This window comes from Leucopleurus acutus (genome assembly GCF_964270905.1).
Source record: "Leucopleurus acutus genome assembly, chromosome: 2".
Classification (NCBI taxonomy): domain Eukaryota; kingdom Metazoa; phylum Chordata; class Mammalia; order Artiodactyla; family Delphinidae; genus Leucopleurus; species Leucopleurus acutus.
The window spans coordinates 23,534,252-23,542,078 of record NC_139143.1 but is presented as its reverse complement, the minus strand read 5'-3'; positions in this window follow the sequence as shown (position 1 = coordinate 23,542,078).

The window sequence follows — 7,827 nt, the reverse complement described above, 5'->3', positions numbered from 1 at the left end:
GGGCAGGAGCCGGCCCTGCTGGAGCCCTGCCATCCAGGTGCCGCCACCGCCGACGTTCCATTCATCCGCAACAGTCCCTGGAGAGGTAGGGGTGAGGGAAGCTCCGTTTCTACAGCAGACACACTGTGGTTCCTGAGGTCACACGGCCCACACACGCCGAGCTGGGGTTGGAACACTGGGCTCTCGGACCCGAAGCCCACATTTCTCTCCAGAGGGCCCGGCAGTGGCCGGGAAAGGGAGCCAAGGCCCCGCGTGGCCACCTGTGGGAGCTGAGTCCAAGCCCCATGCTGCAGGCCTTCTTAGGAGCTTCTTTCTGGATCGAATATTTTTGCCAGTGTCTGGACATCTCGATACGCCGAGGGTCACTATGCTGACGGTCGGGTCTCAAGGTTGGTGACCTCCAGAGGATGAGGAGGGAAGAGGACAGGTGTAGGGCTGCATAGAGGAGACTCCTGGGGATGAAACCAGCTTTCCAGGAAGTGAAAGCAACCTCACTTCTTTATATTTCTGAGATCTTTTACTGCCTCCTGGACCAGTCCAGGAGACTGTTGGTCACTAACCTCTTAGTTTGTGTGTGTAATGGTAGCGGTGGGTGGAGGGGTGGGCGGGTTGGCCAGTCTCCTGAAGTCCTGTCAGTCTGCTCTCTGTAGACAAGGACCCTCTCCTGCTGCACCCTGCACAGCTTAACTGACCAGAGTAGTTTCTAGAAGTAGTGCTTCCTAGGTACCATAAAAAAAGAGAGCACTGGGCTTCCCTGGTGGCGCAGTGGTTGACAGTCCGCCTGCCGATGCAGGGGACGTGGGTTCGTGCCCCGGTCCGGGAGGATCCCACATGGCCGTTGAGCCCGCGCGTCCGGAGCCTGTGCTCTGCGACAGGAGAGGCCACAACAGTGAAAGGCCCGCGTACTGCAAAAAAAAAAAAAAAAAAGAGAGAGAGCACTGACCCTTCTGGTTCCCCAAGAAGGGGTAGCTTTATGAATTTAGGTACCTGAGCCCGAAGCAGAGCTGAGAAGACTCACCGTTTCTTTTTTTTTTTTCAACTGAGGTATAGTTGACGTACAATATTATATGTTTCAGGTATACAACATAGTGCTTCACAGTTTGTAAACATTCTGTTCCATTTATAGTTATAGTAAAATATTGGCTATATTCCCTGTGTTGTAAAGAGAGTCACCCTTTCTTAAGCAACCACCATGTTGAGAAACTATTCTAGACATTTTACATCTTTTTAAAATAACTTTGTTGAGTCCTATTTTACATATCGTATAATTCACACATTTTGAGTGTCCAATTCAATGAATTTTTTTAGTAAATTTACCAAGATGCGCCACCATCAGCATAAATCAGTTGTGGAACATTTCCATCACCCCAATAAGATCCCTCACACCCATTCACTGTTAATTCCTGTTTTCTCTCTGCCCCGGGCAACCACTATTTTCTGTCTCTATATAGATTTGTCCTTTCTGGACATTTTTTCAAAATTGAAGCATAGTTGATTTACAATATTGTGTTAGTTTCAGGTGTACAGCAAAGTGATTCAGTTTTGTGTATAGATATAAATTTTCAGATTCTTTTCCATTATAGATATTACAAGATATTGAATATAGTTCTCTGTGCTATACAGTAAACCCTGTTGCTTATCTATTTTACATATAGTAGTGTGTACCTGTTAATCCCATACTCCTAATTTATCCCTCTCCTTCTCCCTTTCCCGTCTGGTGACCAGAAGTTTGTTTTCTATGTCTGTGAGTCTGTTTCTGTTTTGTATATATATCTGTTTGTATTCTTCTTTAGATTCCACATATAAGTGATATCATATATTATTCGTCTTTTCTGGACATTTCTTATAAATGGAATCATACAATATGCAGTCTCTCGTGTCTGGCTTCTTTCACTTTGCAGAATGTTTCCAAAGCTCATCCATGGTATAGCATGTATCAGTACTTCATTCCTTTTTAGTGCTGAATAGTATTCCATCATTGGGATATACCACAGTTTGCCTGTGCATTCACTGGTTGACGGGCACTGAGGTTGTTTCCGGTTTGGGGCTATTATGAATAACGCTGCTAAGAACATTGGTGTTCTTTAATTTAAGTTTGTGTTCTGATACTTTAAATCTGTTATTACTAATCCTCCCAATCCTGTGAGGTGGGTATTATCATCCTCGCCTTATAGATGAGGATACCGAGGATAATAGATATTAAGTAACTCATCCAAGGGCACACAAGTACCATATTTCATCACTTCTAGAAAGTACTTTTTCCTATTTTCATATTTCTGAAACCAGGATGCATCTAATGAATGGCTCATCATAGCTTATTCGGCCGCATTTTCCCCTTTCTCAGTGGTATGTAAAATATATTTTACAATCAAAGGCATCTTAAATTTGATGAGCTACGGTATTAAGTGGCTGATCCTAGTAGCCTCCCTTATATATAGTTCACCCTTGTGTCAGGACTCTGGGTTGCAAGTGACAGAAATCCAGCTCAAAGGGGAACTTACCCTCAATAATTGGGAAGGATCCTGGGATTAAGTCATTGGACTGAAGGAAGAGCTGCAGAGACACTGAAAGTAGGACTCAACACTGTTAGGTCTCTGTCCATGTTTCATCTCTGCTCATCTTTGCCTATAGGTTCTCTTCCTCCATGGGGGAAACCCCAGCTTAATAGTCCTGAGAATAAAATAACTCCCAATCCCTCTCTACCTACCTCTGTGCATCAATCCTAAGGAAGAACTCTGATTGGTCCTGCTTAGTCACATATCCATCACTGATCTAATCACTGAGGCCTGGGGAATGGTGTACTACAATGGCCCAAGCCTGGCTGACATGCCTTTCTTCTGGCCAGAAAGTTCGTTACCAGAAGAAAGGGAGTAGGAATAAGTGAGCTGGGTACCACCACCCTCACTCCCTTAGGCCACTTTCCCATGGCATCACTCAGTATCACTGCAGACGTTACAGACTAAGAGGTATTTAGAAAGAATATCTGAAGTTTATGATTCATTCATTCTCTTGTGAGGTAATGTTCTAAAGAGTTTAATTATACTTCCAAGAACTGTGTTGTCTGAAGGATTTAAGAAAGCAATGAAATATGCATGTAATATACTAGACGTAATTATGTTTAAACTTCTCATCAAGCAAAGATTTGTTTGCAGACAGTTCTCTAATAGAAACAGGAAAGAATCTTTTAGGATACTAAACCTGTGAATTTGCCATGTTGAATTTAAGCCCCAAAGCACTGGCTTATATTTAGCTCTACTTTTAAACTGCATACTATCTCTTCTGCATCTCTCCCAGAAAGATCTGTCATCTTCCTATCTCCACCTTTTGCCTCACTTTCCCTTTATCTGAACTTCCCATACCCCATTTGCCTCTATCCAAATTCTACCTTCAATTTAATGCCACTGTCTCTGCAGGAGTCTTCCCTAATAGTTCCATCTGAAGGCAATTTCTCCTTCTAGGTTCCCATAGCTCCCTTGCTGGGACCAGTTATATGGCACTCATCAGAGGAGACCTTAGAGCAGGATAATTTCCTGAGCATTGGTTGCGATTTTCCTCCCTGTGTTTTAATTCCCATTTTAGGAAAGTAGCCAAGCCCTTCTGTGCCCTTGTCTCAGGGAAGGTTAGGTCACAGGGCTTGAGACACTTACTTCTAGTATTATTTGGGTAGAGACTAAGCTGCTATAACAAAGAGACCACAAAGTATAGTCATTCAAACAGGATATAAGTTTACTTCTCTCTCATGTGCCAACGCAGAGGAGGCCAGCTGAGGTTCAAGAAGGATAAACTGCTCTGCTCCACAGGATTATTCAGGGCCCCAGGCTTCCTCTAAGCTGCTGTTCCTCCATCTCCTAGGCTGTTACCCTCATCTGCATGGTTGCAGCTGGGACATCATCCCATCTGTGATCCAACCCATTGAAAGGGGAGAGTTTAGAAAAGCACATGCCCGAGGCTTAGCAGTAGCGCACATCACCCACTCACATTCCATTGTCTGGAATTAAATCAAGTGGATACAAGGAATGCTGAGAAATGGCATCTCTAGCTGGAGCGACGTGTGCTAACCTGACTCGATTACTCTAGAGGAAGGGAAGAAGATATTTTGAGGCATAACTAGCAAGTTACCACATTCTCCTTTCTGGCTTTAGTTTTCCCAAAGCTGGTGATGTTGAAGAGATTATGCTGGGTGCTCCAGGGGCTGGGGAGGGGTGACAAGCAGTAAGACCCAGAGGAGAGAGTCTGGGGAAAGAAGTTATCTGCTGTTCCAGTTATCTGTTGCTGCATAATATAATACCCCAAAACTTAGCATTACACAATGACACCATTTATTTTGCTCACAAATCTGCTACTCGGGCAGTGTTTGGTGGGGACCGCTTGTCTCTGTTCTGCTCGTCATCAGCTTGGACCTGGACTCAAAGGCTGGGGCCTGGAATCACTGAGGCCTCAGTCACATGTCTGGTTGATGCTAGCTGTTGGCTGGGACCTCACTTGGACCTGTAGGCGAAGCACCTACATGTGGCCTTTCCATGTGGCTGTTGGGATTTCTCACAGCATGGGGCTTGGGTTCCAAGAGCAAGCATCCTGGGAGAGAGCCACAAGGAAGCATATTGCCTCTTCTAATCTAGCCCCAGAAGCCACGCGGCATCAATTCTGCCACATTCTATTCACTAGAAGTGAGTTGCCAAGGGTGGCCCAGGTTCAAGTAGAGGGGGATTAGATTCTACTCTTCGATGGAAAGAGTGTCAAAGAATGTGTGGACCATGTTTGGAGATTGCCACAGGTTCCATGGAGCCTACTTGCTGCCAGCTGCAGTGAAGGGGGTAGTGTTTCAGCGAGCTGGCTGCTTGTAACACCAGGGAAGGCAGATCCTAGATGTGGGAGGCCCAGCCTCACCCAAGAACCCCAACTTCATAAGAGGCATGGAAGCAACAGCACCTTCAGACCCATAGGGACCTTGTGAGCTGGGGTCATGGGCGTCACTGCTGATACCACCAGGGACCTATGACCAAAGATTGGAGACCATGTGGTGCCTGGGCACTGCACATGACCCTGTGACCCTGGGACGTGTACTTACTAGGATGCTTTCCATCTTCAGTAACAGCAAGTCCAATTTAAAATGATCTGAGGGCTGGGACTTCCCTGGTGGTCCAGTGGTTAAGAATCCGCTTTCCAATGCAGGGGATGTGGGTTTGATCCCTGGTCAGGGAACTAAGACTCCACATGCCGTGGGGCAGCTAGGCCCGTGCACTGCAGCAACTACTGAGCCCCTGCTCCACAACTAGAGAGAAGCCCATGGGCTGCAGTGAAGATCCCGTGTGCCGCAACTGAGACCCAACACAGCCATAAATAAATAAATATTAAAAAAAAAACTGACCTGAGGGAAATTCCCTGATGGTCCAATGGTTAAGACTCCATGCTTTCACTGCTGAGGGCACAGGTTCGATCCCTGGTCAGGGAACCAAGATCCCGCAAGTCGCGCCACACGGCCAACAGAAAAAAAGAAAAGAGTTAATAAACTGACCTGAAAAATAAAGCGTTAATAAATGCTTTATTTTTAAGAGTTTTAAGAGTTAATAAACTGACCTGAAAAATAAAAATAAAATACTTCTAGGTATTTACTTTAGAGAAATGAAAACTTACATTCACCCCAAAACGTCTACACAAATGTTTATAGCAACTTTAATGTCATCAATCTAGAAACAAATGTTCTTCAATGAGCAAATACATAAACAAATGGTTCATCCACACCATGAAACACTGCTCAGCAAAAGGAACAAACTATGATACAGGAAATGACATGGATGAATCTCAAAGGCATTGTGCTGAGTGAAAGAAGCTAGCGTTGGAAGGTTACATATTGTTCAAGTCAATTTATATGGCATTGTGGAAAAGGCAAAACTATATGGATGGAGAACAGATCAGTCACTGCCAGGGGCTAGTGGTTGGATAGACAGTTCAACTACAAAGGGCGAGCATGAGGGAATCTTGCAGAGTGATGGAGCTGTTCTGTACCTTGATTGTGGTGATGGTTACATGAATCTATATATAAGTTAAAACTCAGAAGTGTACACACACACCCTGTGAAAAAGGTCAATTTTTACTGTATGTAAATTCAAAAAATAAAATTATGCTTTTCAACAAATGGTGCTAAAACAACAGGACATCCACATGCAAAAAAGTGAATGTGAGATGTGGCACGTATATACAATGGAATATTACTCAGCTATAAAAAGAAACGAAACTGAGTTATTTGTAGTAAGGTGGATGGACTTAGAGTCTGTCATACAGACTAAAGTAAGTCAGAAAGAGAAAAACAAATACAGTATGCTAATGCATATATATGGAATCTAAAAAAAAAAAAATGGTACTGATGAACCTAGTTGCAGGGCAGGAATAAAGAGGTAGATGTAGAGAACGGACTTGATGACATGGGGTGGGAGGGAGAAGCTGGGGCGAAGTGAGAATAACATCGACATATATACACTACGGAATGTAAAATAGTTGGCTGGTGGGAAGCAGAAGCATAGCACAGGGAGATCAGCTCGGTGTTTTCGATAACCTAGAGGGGTGGGATAGGGAGGGTGGGAGGGAGACGCAAGAGGGAGGGGATATGAGGACATGTGTATGCATACGGCTGATTCACTTTGTTGTGCAACAGAAACTTACACAGTATTGTGAAGCAATTATACTCCAATAAAGATCTATTTTAAAAAAAATGGAATATGGATATAGACCTTATACCCTTCACAGAAACTACCTCTAACTGGATCACAGACCTAAGTATAAAAGGTAAAACTATAAAACTCCTAGAAGATAACATTGGAGAAAATCTAGGTGAACTTGGGTATGGTGATAGCTTTTCAGGTACAATACCCGACACTGGTTTGTCCCGTGGAATGGCACGTGAGAGGCTGGGCTCCAGCAGGTTCAGAAGACACAAGGAGGTTGTGTGTGCATGTGGCTCAGATGCCTGTAACAGAGACTCTTTCTTCATCGCCTGTCTTCCCTTAATCCCAGGACTTCATAGAAAGTTCCTTGTGATCAGTTGGCTGAGAAGTAAAAAATTCAGGTCTGGCTTACAGAAGGTTCTACACGCTCTGCTGGCACCAACAGAAAGTGGACAGCCGTAACCCTACAGTCCCACGCCAGGGTGGCTCTGAAGGACAATGAAAGAAAATCCTCCTAGTGGGCAGGACTTCAAGAGGCACTTTGCCCACTTTGTCTGGGCTGCGAGACGGCCAGAAGTATGGGTCTATATGGATTCATTGGCAGGGATGTGGAAGGAATATGATTGGAAGGTTGGTGACAAGGAGGTCTGGGGAAGAAGTATGTGGATGTGTCTCTCCAAACGGGCATGGAATGCCGGGATATTTGTGTCCCATGTAACTGCTCACTAAAGGGTATTCACTGCAAAGCAGGCTCTTGCCAATCAGGTGAACAAAGCATGTTCTAAGGATGTCAGTCAGCCTCTTTGCACAGCTATCCCAGTGCTTGCTCAATGGGCCCATGGAACCAAGTGGCCATGGCGGCAGGGTTTGAGTCCAAGTCTATGCACAGGGTTCCCCTCACCAATGCTGACTTGGCCGACAACTGTCTCATCAGCTAGAAGCAGATACCAGCACTGAGCCATACTGGGGGGCCCAGCCAGCCACCTAGTGGCAGGTTGATTACGTTGGCCCCTTTCCATAATGGAAGAGGCAGAGATTTGTGCCCAATGGACTATACACACATTCTGGATATGGACGTGCCTTTCCTGCTCATAGCGTTTCTGCAAGCAACCCATGCATGGATTTGCGGAGTGCCTCGCTCACGGCCCTGCTGCTTCACACAACA